Source organism: Python bivittatus, unplaced genomic scaffold, assembly GCF_059951505.1.
Source record: "Python bivittatus isolate LINGU-HERP-01145 unplaced genomic scaffold, Pbiv_v1 ctg000020_np1212, whole genome shotgun sequence".
In the NCBI taxonomy this organism is placed as follows: domain Eukaryota; kingdom Metazoa; phylum Chordata; class Lepidosauria; order Squamata; family Pythonidae; genus Python; species Python bivittatus.
The window spans coordinates 110,623,068-110,637,927 of NW_028277030.1; positions in this window are offsets into that span (position 1 = coordinate 110,623,068).

Consider the following 14,860-nt stretch of genomic DNA (forward strand, 5'->3'; position numbering starts at 1 on the left):
GAAGTATCTTAGATGTTGACATCTCTACTGCACAGAATTTCAGTATACTTCCATCTCTGTTTGATCTTTTTTTAATCAGTTACTATCTCTCCACTTAGCATACCAGTTCAAGGTTGCAATCTCTTTACGAGTTCAGGGAACTTTTGGAAGACTCATTTTTCAATGGCTGTTTCTATTTTCAATGTTTTTACAGATATTGTTGTAATACTGCTTCTTGTCTCTTCTAACAGCTCTCTGAAATTATGTGTTAAATTCCTTCCCGAGATTGTTGCTTTGACTTCTGTTTGACTTTGGTTTCTCTTCTTGGAAATTTCCATTTATTCTGACTTTATCAGCCCCATTAGGTAGACCAGACCAGGAAATCAACTCCACAGGAAAGCTAAAACTACATTTATTGTGATTAGCTATACTAACAGAATCTTGCAAGTCTGATTGTGCTCCTCTTCCTTCTTATATTTCCGTCAGTTAGGTAGGCATCTGCCTAAGCTGCTTCTGAATGTTATCTCATTCTGGACTTTAAAAATGCTTCAGCCCCTTTTGCCTAAGTAACAGTTCCTGCATATCTCCATCAAGGTCATATCCCTTATTCTCTACAAATGTTCAGTTTGCTTTCTTCTACTTCTTTGTCTTTTTTTATCTCTTTTCACATTCATCCTTAACTTTTCCTTTATTTCATTCCACAGTGTCTCTGGTTCTTATCTGTGAGGTTCAGGACTTCAAAATGATTCCTAACATTCTCCTTAAAGTTGATGGATATATGCTGAAGATTGTATTGTGGGAACTGTTTGGCTTTGTTCTTCCATTTTAGCTTAACTTGCCAGCCAGTCAGCTGCTGGCCACATTTTTGCTGTTATAACTGAGCTTTTCCACTTCTTTGTATCAGTAATATAGTCAATTTGATTTCTATGTAGTCCATCTGATGATGTCCATGTATATAGGTGTCATTTTGGTTGTTGGAAGAATATGATAGCAATGAAGAAATCATCACATTGGCAGAAACTGATAAATTGTTCTCCTGATTCATTCTGTTTCCTAGGCCATACTGCCCAACTACATTTTCCTCCTTACTATTTCCAACTTTGGCATTCTAGTCATCAGCAATGAGCAGCACATCTTGCATGTTCTGTTGATTAACTTGACCATAAAACTCATCAACTACTCTTCTGCATTAGAGATTGGAGCATAAACTTGGATGATCATCATATTAAAGGGTTGTCTGCAAAGTCTAATAGATAACATTTAATCATTGACTGCATTATACCCCAGTACTGTTTTTACTATAGCCTTCCTGACTAGGAAAGCAATGCCATTTCCTCTTTGTTTTTCATGTCCTAAGTAATAAATTTAAAGGATCCAATTCCAGTCCATTTCAATTCGTTAGTCCCTAAGATATCAGTGTGGTTGATTCATTTCATCTTTCACTGTGTTGAGTTTTCCACGTTAATGCTTCTTATGTTCTATGTTCCCGCTGTAATTCCCTTTTGGCAACTCTGGATTTTTTTTTCCTGCATGCTAACTTCAACAATTGGATGTCATGAAGGTTTTAATTGAGCTGCGTCATAAACACCATTCATATTTTGAAAGATCCTCAGCAATTCCTCAGAGGGGCCCATCAATGGCACTATATCATCAATCACCTTATCTTGTCTATCCACATCGTTTTCTTGATAAAATGCAGGAACGTTTTACCCCACGCAGTATGAAATAATGCCTCTCTGCTAAAGTGGTCAGCAGCACTTTTCTATATCATTGCTGCCCAATATAGGTGCTTGCTTGCTTTAGTTGGATAGCTGGGATGACCTTCATGCCTTGGCTGACCCTGCTGGTATATATTCCAAGCATTCTTTGCTCATCCCTTCCAGGAACATCCCTGCCATAATAAGGCAGGACTTGAAGGGAAAGAGTTTGATAGAAGCAAGTAAACAAACAGCTGCCAAAAATGTGCCCCTTGCCCTAACATTGAGACATTTGTCAATTGTGTCATTTCCCTAAATTGTAATCAAACAGGCTAAGTTATGGGTAAGCTCATGTTTCCAGTGAAGAAAAAAAAATGGCAAGGAATCATACAGGATAGACACACCCTTGAAATTTGAAGCATTATGAAAATGATTCAGATTGAGTTATATTCTCCCCATGTCAAATATGCCTAGAGTAGGCCTGTAAAAGTGTGTATCCGATATGCTTTGCTGTTAACATTTGCTTTGTAAAAGTTATTTTCCCCAAGATCCTAACATGACAACCCTCTGGGCACGTGAAGAAAAAAGAATGTCAAACAGCTTTCAAATTTCATTTTTTTTTCCAGGAGAAACTGTTCCTTTGCCCTTTCAGTTTATGCAGTCTCTTGCTTTCATCTTTCCCTTACCAAAATGCAGAAAACCTGAAGAGTGAGGTAAAAAGAAGCCTTAGGTGTCCTGCTCAGACTTTACTTCTGATAAAATATACCCAGATACATTGTCACTTTTCCTTAATCACCATTGCAGTCGTTTCCTTATTTGAATAAAGATGAAATTGCCTTGGTAAAAGACTGAAGTTGGCAAGAACAATAACATTACAAGTTTAATATACCTTCCTGTAGCCTCCTCTTGAACCCACAGTTTAAAGTGGAGTGTTCATATAAACCAAAGTCCAAAGGACCATACTTCTTTGGATGTCCATTTCTATACTAAATAGAAGTATAGTTAATAACTACACTAAATATCTTTCCATAATCCTTTCCACCATGTTACTGACAAGGTATCACTGACAAGGTTGGGAGACTCTGGGGCTAGAGCAGATTGTCCTGCCCTCTGTTATCTTCACCTCTCTCAAAACTACAGCAATCAGCAGTCATCTTGTCACTCTAAATCCATGACAGAAAAAGACAGAGGTGGTTAATGGGAAATGGGGAACCAGACACCAAGACGAGAAAAGAATGCAATAGTATAGAAACGGGGTTGATAGATGTAGTTCTAAAATGTATCACCAAAGCATCAGAAGGGGAAAAGATACATTTTTGTTTCCTCGGTTATTGTAATATTATTTAAATTTTGTCTTTGAGTACCATACACGTATATATTCAGGAAGTAATGTTTTCTGCAGCATACAGTTAACTATGGAAGCTGCCACAGTCAGATGTGAAGATAGCTCCCAGTTTAAATAGTCTTAAAAGGAAAGCAGACAAAGACATGGGGATCAAGACACCAACAACTACTAATCTCTATTATATGCCATATAACAATCAGTATGTCTTAAATACTAGTTGCTGGAGAGCAGTGGGAAAAGCCTAACCTTTTCATGATCTGTGTGTAAACATCTGGGATGCATCTGGCCTGCTCTTGTCAGAACGAGAACAGTTCTATTTAGGAACTATGTTCTCATCTGACTAGAAGAGGCTTTTCAAATACTTTACAAAAGAGTTAATAATATATGCGAGATATATATTTTAAAAAATGGGTTATAGGTGTCAGGATCTAAAACGTGTATTTAATTTGCATAGGTTTTTAGCAAATTTAGCAAAGGTTTTTAGCTTGGTAAGAACAGACAAACCCCATCTCTAATTAAGATTACTCTTTCTACCAGTATAGCTTAAACAGTAGAATGGCTCGCTAATGGAAGTTTCTACCACCATAATTGAGGTTCTGCTAACATATTTTTCATAGCAATACTCTGTGTGTGTGTGTGTGTGTTTGTTTGTTTGTTTTGCTATGATGGTGTATGATCCACTGCATCCTACAGCCCGACAGCCAGCAGAGCTCTGTACACATGTACAGTCTCTTTTAGTTTAGCCCATTTCTTAAGTAACTCTGTGCTTATCCCATACTAGATTATGGGAAAAGAGAATGTTAGTTTTCTAAATCTCTTTTTGAATCCAGACAATGTTTACACACCAGACAATGGTGTGTAAATCCAACATTTACACACCATTCAAAAGAGACAATAAAAAACCTAGGAAGGAAACAAAAAGCCTTCAACACATCCCCTCCAGCAGCCCACATTCAGATAAGCAGGGATCAGCACCAGACAAACAATCAAGCAGAAAATAATAATCAAGAAACCACTGAGGAGGAAACTACATCCCCATCAAAACTGACAGGACAAGCTACTGCAAATAAACAGGCAGCAAACCCCACACTCACTCACATTGATGATGTTAGCTAGTTGGGTCATAAAAAGACTGCAAGCAAACAACCAAACTCAGAGAGCACCAAGAACACCACAGACAATCTTAAATTGTGTTACCTCCAGATCAACCCATCCCAGAATCAGGAGGTCTCTGTGTAGCTTTACCAAACATCCACCACAAGAATAAAACCCTACATTTCACATGGTTTTAAATCTTAGGTATCACCAGTCTTGCCTACTATAATATTCAGTAATGCATGAGTCTTCCACATGGTTTATTTCTGTAATTCAGGAGGAGAATCGTCCTGTTTTACATACATTTACATCAATTTTTAGAAATGCTTTGATTAAACTCAAACGAAATTTCTCCATTCCCACTGCTCACTGCTTAGAGCTAACATGTAAAAATCTTCCAACATGATCTAATGAGTCAATTAAGTATTCTTTTTTCATTATTATTCCCTGGCTTAGTTCTAGTAGATGAAATCTAAACATAGCTTTTGTTGCTACATTAGCTTTTCCAATATTATTGACTGTACTTAAAGAAACATTGATCTATTAGAATCACAAGTCACCATCAGGATAAGGGAGTGTTAGGGAAAAAAGACTTACTCTCCCCCCCTCCCCGCCCCACAGACCCCGTCATTAGGTATTAAATACTCATTGATTTAACGGGTTTGCTGTAATATATATTCAACTGACAAGTGGACCATGAAGGCTCCTTCTGGTGGTCTTCTACTAAGCACAGACTCATTACTTTACACACCTGATATTTTAAACAGATCCAGATTTCTCTGCAGTGAGTCAGTCCCATAAGCTGTCAATGCAATGATCTACTATTGCCATTTTTGGTTTTCTCTGTACGTTAGAGATGTCTCCTGTCTTTGAATTGTCAGACAGTATAAATCATCACCCTGATTCAGACATCACTGTGTTTGCAGTGGAACAAGGAGACCTGATTTCCTGTCAACTTTTTTCAGAAAAATGTGTCAGTGTGTGCATTTTGTCACAATTGCCTGTTTATTTGTGCAGCCGAGTTATGTGAGGAGTTATAACATTCTCTTACAATAAAATGCCATACTAATCTCTTTCCCCCAGCATGTATACATTGGATCAACAAGCAAAATAATTGAAATTGTGCAACATTTAATGATCTGTGGTAAAACCAGGCTGCTTAATAAACTAATTACATTAATGGTAAAGCAAGATATCTTTAAATTTAGCTCAATTCTTAGAGGCTTCATGTACAACTATGTTGTTTTCTTGACAGGGTTACAGAAGTGGTTTGCTGTTGCCTTCTTCCAGTTTTATTTATTTAGTTATTATTTAAATTATTAATTACTTATTAAAATTATAATTTTAAATTATTAAATAATTATTACCTCAAAGTGTAAGCTGTAATCCTTGGATATCCTGGTGGCCTTCATAAAAGTCAGTTTTATGCAGTTTAGGCTTTTTTCGAGCTGGATCACACTAAGATATGTGATTTATGTACTACCAATTTAAGGTTTTTAGCTGTACAACTATTTCATATTGAAATTAATTCTTTTCAGTCTGATTGGCTTAAAATACAAACACTGATATTTGAGTGTCATATAACAGCACCTTCCCTAATAATGTGGTATTTCTCCTGGATTAATTACAAGGGGATATCATTTCCAAATCATTCCACTTCTGTTGAACTTGCTTAATAATTTTTTTTTCTATAATTAATCATTTTACTATCACATTTGTATGCTGCTCCTATAGATAAAGAGTACAGTGTGTGGCTTAAAATCATTAAAGTGTAGCTTTCAATATTTTAGAAGTATGACAAATGTAACTATAGTGCAAATTGAATATTTGCCCTCCATTTTTAATCATGGATGTCCTAGCGGCTTGGAAGCCTAACCTTTTGGAAGATGGAGCCAAATGGGAAGAAAGGGGAAATGCACATGCCCACATAGAAGCCAATGCACAGGACATGATGTACTGTCTCTTACCCATTTGTCTAAAAAGTTCAAAAGACCCTCACTTAGTTCAACCACAATTAAAATTTAACTCTTTTTTTTTTAATACCTTCGAGTCAGTTTTATTCCTGGTGACTGCCTGAACAAGTCTCTTCAGTTTTCTCAGCAACATTTTCAGAAGTGGTTTGCCATTTCCTTCTTCCTATATTTAGCCCAATGCAATTAAACCTGAATTTAAAGCTGGTGGTAAGAACCTGGTTTTACTCCCAGAGCTGGAAGACTTGAACTGTGCAATATTTTGCTGGTGAAGGCAACATTTACACTCCACTGAGATCAAGACTTGTCTCCTCAAACATGATGGCATCCAGTTGATGGGGAACTTTGGGAACTATAGTTCCAATATTTCTGTATTTCTAGGTTGGGACACATTACTTTAAATCTTTATTTTTAAAACATCAAACCACATTTTCACATGGCAGAGGTAATTGCCACATGATGCCAGGTAATCCTAATTTTTCCAATTTTTATACATTTAGTATACATCAGACTAATCTTTCATAGAGTTTTTGATTAGTGATGCCCTTTCATTTTAAGTTACTCCAGACCTTTGTTTGAGTATTGGAGAAGGTAATGCTTCAGCTTTGAAAGTTCTAATCTTGTACCTCTGATATGCCATATGCAGACCATCACTGTCTAGCTAATCTCTTTGGCAGACAGAATTGTTAACATAACAGCTCTTAAAGAAGGAATTCCATAGTCTTCTATCTAGAGGGCTGTATTAAACCAGATTCGTACTGAACAGGCCTTCAAATGAAGGGTTGTAAAGTACCATATATGGTCACTTTCTTCAATACAGGAACAGTAAACAACTAAACAGAAGTTCCCATAGTTATCTGAATGGCACATCTGCTCCAATCATAGATAATCATGCCATCAGAATTCATTCTCCAAGGGTGCTGGGTAAGATGCTGTATTCAAGTGAGAGGATAGAAAAGTTGTCATCCTCTGTCCTATTTTCTTTTAAATGCAGAAGGATTTGTAAATTCTATACAGGAATAATGACCTGACTGAAGGCAGATATGATGAAGTTGTGTATTACATCCTTTTAAAACGGTAGTTTATATTTAAGCTACCTTTAAGTTTCTTTTGGTTAAGGCATCAGTCTAGAAACCAGATGACCAAAAATTCCAGTCCTGCCTTAGGCACAAAGCCAGCTGGGGGACCTCAGGCCAGTCACACTCTGTCAGCTCTAGGAAGCAGGCAATGGCAAACCACTTCCGAAACCTTGCCAAGAAAACTTCAGGAACTTGTCCAGGCAGTCACCAGGAGTCAACAATGACTCAAAGACACATCCACACGTGCGCAGACAAATTCTCTGGATGTATGCTGTTTTTACCCCCACTCAGGGGAAATGTCTGAGAGGAAGTACTGCCAGATTTTTTTGTGGGGTGGGGGGATGAAAGCAAGCAGTATTTAGGAAGAAGTGCTTCTGAGCTGCAGTCCCTGGGAAAGAGCATCCTGGCTGCTGCCTTCTGCCGTAGGGCCTGAAAGAAAGGGGGTGTGACTAACAACCATATAAATAAAAAGTGTTGCAGGTTATAAAGTACCTGAAGGCACAGTCCAGGGTGTATGTGGTTCCAAGAGAGACAAGGAAATAATTTTAACAATGTATTTAAGTAGCAGAGTCTTTTGATTTCATACAAAGACTGGCAGAGGCTTTTTAAATGTCTTCATTATTACCTGTCTAGGCAGCAGAGACTTATGATTTCATACTACAAGCACTGTTTTATGTAACTGAGACTTTTGATTTTGAAAACTGCTTCAGACCCAGTTAGTTCTGGTGGGAGTGACCAAAGGAACTGTAGCTGATTTAAAGATCCATCTGCAGCTTCACCGTGGCAGGGGAAGAAAAAGAAAGACATATATTTTGCACGGTGAGCTACTTCTCCAGAGTGTCCTCTTCTTCAAAAACAGAAATATGCTCTGCCTAATTAAATTAGTCAAGAGTCTCTGAAAACTCGATTTTCAAAATATGCACCCCTTGCAAAAATCCTTGTCAAAAATGACTGAATGATTAAAAAAAAAAAGTGTGGCATGAAGAAATAAGCTGGACCCCAAACCGCAAATACTGTACCTGTCTTTTAATAGTGTCGGAGTTGCGTTATTACATTTGCAAAATGTTTCATAATATTGAAGCAGACAACAACTGAGGAGAATTTTTAAAAGGAAGGAAGAAGGCCCACCCTATGCCGCTCCCACACTATTGTATTTCGCCATTATGTCGTTTAACAACGATACTAGAAACAAGCAGCAGATTTTTCTCCACTCTGTGAGTAATTGTCTTCATAGCAGTGACAGATGTGCAATATAGCAGCTTCTTCAGGAAAAAAAATTAACAGTTTGTCCAGCATGTCAGCTCGCTCTTTTTAGTGCTTTGGAGGTCCTGGCCCCATTATGGATGATTTAGAAATTGAGGCAAGCTAAGACCAGCTGCCTACCCTGAAAGGCTTCGTTAGAAGGCCCTCATCTGCATTCCAGGATTCACGTACAGCTAGAAATTGGTCGGGCCCCTCTGGCCACGAGATGAGTGCAGGCTGACAATGCCTTGATTTGTCGAGAGAGAGAATAAATGGGTTTTTCAGAAGATGAGGAAATATCACCATTACTGGCCAATTTACAGCATTTTATCTGTTCTTCAAACATGTCACTTTTGTTATTGTTGCATGGTAATTACATAGTGAAACAGAAAGAAAACAAATTCCGGTTACATATTCAGATGGATTGCAAAATCATATAATTCTGATAAATGCCCATTTATGATACACACGGATGGAAGGTTCATTTTAATTTTGAATAGCCAGCACCAGCCTTAAATACGATCTACGATTAGATCCCGCTGAATCTGATTATGAAAAAGGAACAGTATTCTTCTCACATTTTTTTAACAGACAGCAAATTTGTAACTTGGGTGCGGTGGTATTTAAAACAAATAAGGTTTGAGATTTATTTGGAAGTGATTTTAGTGTTGTTGCTTTTCTGGTTTCCTACAATAAGTTTTAGAACACTTTTTCCCCCACTGGCTCTCTTAGATGAGATTTATCTCACTAAATGTGTACATCCTGTGGCATCAGTTCAAAATTGGATGTTAAAAGCTCACAGTATCCCAAGAAACAGTCTATATCTCCTGCGCAAGGCAGACAATTTCATTATACCAGTTTCATTATTCAATTTCATTATACTTTCATTACATCAGTTATTATGCCTAGCTTTTTGAACAGAAGGCTGAAGTCAAATGCTAAATTCCTTGTGACAAACAAAGAAAATTCCAGACAACTTTAAAAGCTTCTAGTTAAGAGGTGGTTTACTAAAACCTTCATAGCTTATCAGATGGAAATTGGGCTGTCTCTTCTGTCGATGATAAAAACGCAATCCACCAGGAATGTCTCCTGCACATGTCCCATTTAAGATAAATATGAGTTAGACAAGCATCAGACAGATCACCACTGGATAAGGCCCCATTGCACGGGGCTAAAAGATAGACAGAAATATGATAAATTCTTTCAAACAATTTTCTGAAAAGAAGGAAATCATTTATATATGTGGAAGCTGTCCTGAGCAGATTCATCATTTCAAAGATGAGAGCCATGTTCAAGCTCCTGTTCCATTTTGAAGTTCACTAGATAGTGAGCAAGGCAAAGTAGTAGGTATGTGCAGAACCGCGCTTGTCTTGTGATAAAATCGTAATTTTGCAACAGAGTTAGATTAGAAGCCCACAGATGTAATTATGTAAATTAAGCAAAGTTTCCACTGAGTGTGTGTTTGAATTATTCATGTGGCACCAAAGAATCAAAGGCATGGATAGTGACTATAAGGAATCACTGCCCAGCATTTGAAAAGTTTACTTAGCCACTGCTTTAGATTCTTTGATTTCATTGGCATTGTATATGGACTTCTCCATAACAATCATACTTCAAAAAGAAAAAAATATGATAACTAAATTTTTGAACTGAATATTTTATTACTGTGTCTTTTTTTCCCTCCGTTTGCTGCACAACAGACAGCCTTGGACATAAAACAGTCAGTTCTCAACTTCTAGAATAGGATGGGAAGGAAATGGAAATGAATTACATCACCACATCCCTTTACATTTTTAACAAAAACATAGCAGAGATTTATATTTGTGTTAAAATCAATCATCCTATTCTTTGGCTAGCATTGCATTAATGGCCAAATGAGACTGCCAGAAATTTAGCTGGGTGCAGTCAGATGGAGTATGCAGATTTTTAAAGAGCTACATTGGCTATTTATTTAGCTTTTTGGAGTACCTTTAATGCTTTAAGAAATTTTAGGACCAGTTCTTAAAGGAACACTTCATTCTGGGTCTTAAGAATGTCAGATGAGGCATTTTGGCCCTTTCAAAAGACTCCTCATTTGAAGAATAGAATGAACCCCCTGAGCCCAGAGAATCTACAGAACAAAGACAAATGGAGGAGCAGGTAAAGGCCAATATTCACAATTCCTGAGGCACGGGTTCTTATTAGGATTTGACCATCAGTACACTTCATTGAAGTCATTAATGAAAATGTTGAAGAGTACTGGGTCTAGCACCAAAGCCACAATCTATGAATAAAGTTACCCAATCAGAAAATGAAATGTTATTAAACTGTTAAGATTTGTGTTTGAATGATTCATGCTGACACTGCATTGTTTTCAAGGTATAATTTAATCAATTGATTAATTGATTCAATTTAATATAGCTGCCCAACTTCAGAAGACTCTGAGCAACTTACAAATGTCATACAAAAGTAATAATACCTGCAAACATGGGCAGTCCAGACTAAAACAATTAGAACAACAAACAATATAAAAAAATAATACAACAGGGGCTCAACCAATGAGTCCAACCCGCATTAACCCCAGGCCTAGGAACAGAATCAGGTATTAAGGCCTTTCCAAAATCCCAGGAGAGTGGATGCCATCCAAATCTCTGGGAAGATGTTGTTCCAGATGGTGGGTGTCATGACAGAGAAGGCATGCTTCCCCAGTCCTGCAAAAGATGGCAGCATTGAACTGTAGGGATCTGGAGTGCACCCACTCTGCCTGAATGTAGCAGGCAGTCCAAAACAATTGGAGATATCCGATCCATCAGATAACCAGGCCCTATGCCATGAAGAGCATTATAGGTGGCAGCCAGCACCTTGAATTGCACTAGAAGCCCACTAGCAACCAATGCAACTCAGATAGCAGAGGTGGCACATGGGCATACTGTGAAGTGTCTGTTACTGCTCATGCTGCTGCATTTTGTATCAGGTGTAGGTGATGGATGGTCTTCAAAGGCAGTCCCATGTAGACCACATTACAGTAGTCCAATTGTGAGGTGATCAGGATGTGAGTGGCCACCAGTTGAGGAAAGGGCGCAACTGGCACACAGGATGAACCTGGGCAAAGGCCTGCCAGGCCACAGCTGCCCCCTGCTCTTGGAGCAGGAGCTGTGAGTCCAGGAGGACCTCCCAGTGTGCACCAGTCTTGAGTGGGGAAGTGCAACCTCATCCAGGACCAATGATGGAAATGCTCCTGCCCCAGGGGGCCAAACAGCCACAGCCATTCAGTCTTGTCAGGACTGAGCCCAAGTCTATTCCTCTCCATCCTAACCTGAACAGTCTTCAGATACTGCATCAGGACATTGACAGCTTCATCTTCATCAATGTCTTCATCTGACATTGTCCTGTCAACCTGGGACTGAGATGTACAGCTGGGTACCTTCAACATACTGATGATACTAAACCCTGAACTGACAAATGCCCTTACCCAGAAGTTTCATGTAGATGTTAAAAAGGAGGGGAGGGAGCATGAAAACCTGACTGGTTGATAGTTGTTGAAGACTGTTGGATCCAAGGATGGCCTCTTGAGGAAGCGGTGCACCAATGCCTCTTTCAAGGCTGGAGGTGCCATCCCCTCCATCAAGGAGGCCGACATCTAATTATCTGTGGAGCGATCCCCCTGGAAGCCATCAGAACCTCTCAGATAACAATAGCCTCACTCCTGCCCTACCCTACAGTTGTAGCTGGAGGTACACATGAAACCCAGCCAGGCACATTTCTGAAAGGATACCCCTCCCCTCTATGGTCAGCTAGGTTTCAGTAATGCCCACAAAGATCTCATCCACAATAAGATTGGGATGAGGATATTGTGGATATTGAGATGGTTTGATTATATAGAAAAAAAGAATGAGGATGAATTCCAAATATATGAAGGAAGAGTGAATTAACTGAGACGAAGGGAAGACTAAGAAATTTGTAGTTGCATGGAGTTGAAGATATCCTCGAGAAAAGACAGGTGAGAAATTTAAAGGACAACATTTAATGTATGAAGTGGTATGGACATGATAGAAGCAAGGATTTAGCTATATTTTCTTTTTCTTATCTCATGTCTTTAATTACTTTTGCTTACTATTACTTTCTCTTTTTCTGTGCTGAGTCTAACATTACCTACCCAAAAAGGATAGTTGTTACTGGATCACGACTGATGTGATAAGGCTGATTGATCAGGTACTTTCCTGGATTTATACATGTGACACCTAGATGTTCAGCAACACCCACACATTTAATTAAGGCTCAGATTTTTTTTCCTCAATACATTTTAACTTTTCTTTAGAAATAAAGTGGGAATTTTACAACAAAGTACATCTCTTGACTACTAGGATTCAGTAGATTCAGTCCAAGTGACCTTAAGCTGGGGTAATTAGATGTTATACAGGTGCTGAAGAAACATCATATAGGCACCTCACAAAGAGGAGGGGGGCAAATCATTCTAGAATACAGGTCCATCATGAAGAAGTCCTTTTCTTCAAGTAATAACAAAGATATAGTACATTCTTGTCTCATCACTGTACTGTAGCAGGTTCTTCTCAGATGAACAACCAGATCTGTGACAGTGAAGGTAATCTGTCAGTTACCCTGTTGGCAATCTTGGCAGAAGCAAACACTTGAAATGGTCTTTAACGGTATGTGCAGATGGACATTGTATAATATCCATTTTGCAAATTGGCTAAAACTGTCACACACAGTTGAGATGGAACATTTGGAATGCAACCTAGTCATTTTTTCTCTACACATTCAGCATATGGTTATTTTAATGCACCTTTCAAAAGGACTCAGAACCATAATGGCTTCTTTTGAAATACACACACATAAATCACACACGCGCACACCACACACACACACACACACACATTCTATGGCTTAAATCTGAGAACTATAGAAAGAATGATTACCTAGCATTATTCCTCATAAGTGGAAAAACAGTCAGTCATGACCAGAAAACGTACCATTTGGGGACATGGGAAATTACTTGGAACATAGCCTGGCTCTCCTTCTACCTTTCCATTTAATATAGCCCAGAATAGTGTACATGTATGAGAGTGTGAGTGTGTATTGGCAGAATCCATCAGCAGTTCTGCAAGTCTGTTCAGATCCTGGAGAAGAGCAGAGGCTTGCTGTGTTCTGGAACTAATAAAGATGTTCTATCATGATCCTGTCATGGATAAATACAGTTATGCAGTTGCTAAAACTATGTCAACTATGATTCATTTGGGGATCATTCTTATTGAAATGTATCATAAATATGGCTATATACTAGCAGTTTGACCAAGCACCCTATAGCTAAATCTGCTCTGAACTGATTAAATTATATCTGCCTGAACTTCCATGGCCATGAAATTGCTTAAACGTTTATAGTTTTAGATCAGATATGATGGACTATTTAATCGTTATAATAAGCCTAGGGATGATGCAGAAAAATATAAATGGCTACTATTGTTTTTTATATTTTATCCTAAACTGGATAAGGTAATAAAAGTTATCTACTGCCTCATATTTTGGACAACAAAACTAATACATGGCCTAAAGATGTACATAGCATAACTTCTAAATTGGTGGGATGCAGAAAATAATATGCTGACTTGCAAAACAGCATTTAGATTAGAGAGTTTAGCTTGCATAGAATAGCATGAGAATGCTTGGGCTTTTGTTGTACATGTGGCATGAAACTGACTGGTACTGACTGAAAGAGTATGAGGGATGATGAGCAGAATTTGCTAGTGCAGTGAAGCTCTATGCCAGGCAGTAGATGGGCAGACCAGATTTTTCCTGTTCATCAGGTCACTGAGAAATTACCCATGGGAGAAAGAAAGATGTTTATATATTAACATTTTAGAAAAAGCATTTGATAAAGTGAATTTGCACAAATATGGAGCTGAAGATTAGGGGCTGAATGTAGTAAGAGCAGTACCTTCTGAAAGAAAAGCATACATAGCAATAAATCAAATGCTTAGCCTATGGTTTAGTGTTAAAACAAGATGTGTGATTTCCCTTTTGCTGTTTATGGTTGAATGTATAAGGACTGCTTATGGTGACATGACAGATGTGTTGGTTGGGGATGTGAATGTACATGTAATTTTGTATGCAGTCAGATGATATGCTGTTGGTTGAGAAGAATGTCATATAGATTGTAAAATACAATGAAGAATAGGGATCTGAAAATTAATATATTAATAATTAATAAAAGGCCAAAGTAATTGTGATTGAAAGGGAAAATGGAGTAAACCAATTCAAGTTATACATAAATGGTGAAAAACTAAAGCAAGTATATGAATTTGTGTTCCTCTGTAGAATGTTTACTAAAGATGGGAATTTGGTGGAGAAATTTTAAAACACTGGTAGAAAGGTTAGTGGTAATATGCAGTCTTTTGCAAGGAATGAATACATGTCAAAAGAAGTGAAAATAGCTATTTATAACAGCAAACTTCTTCC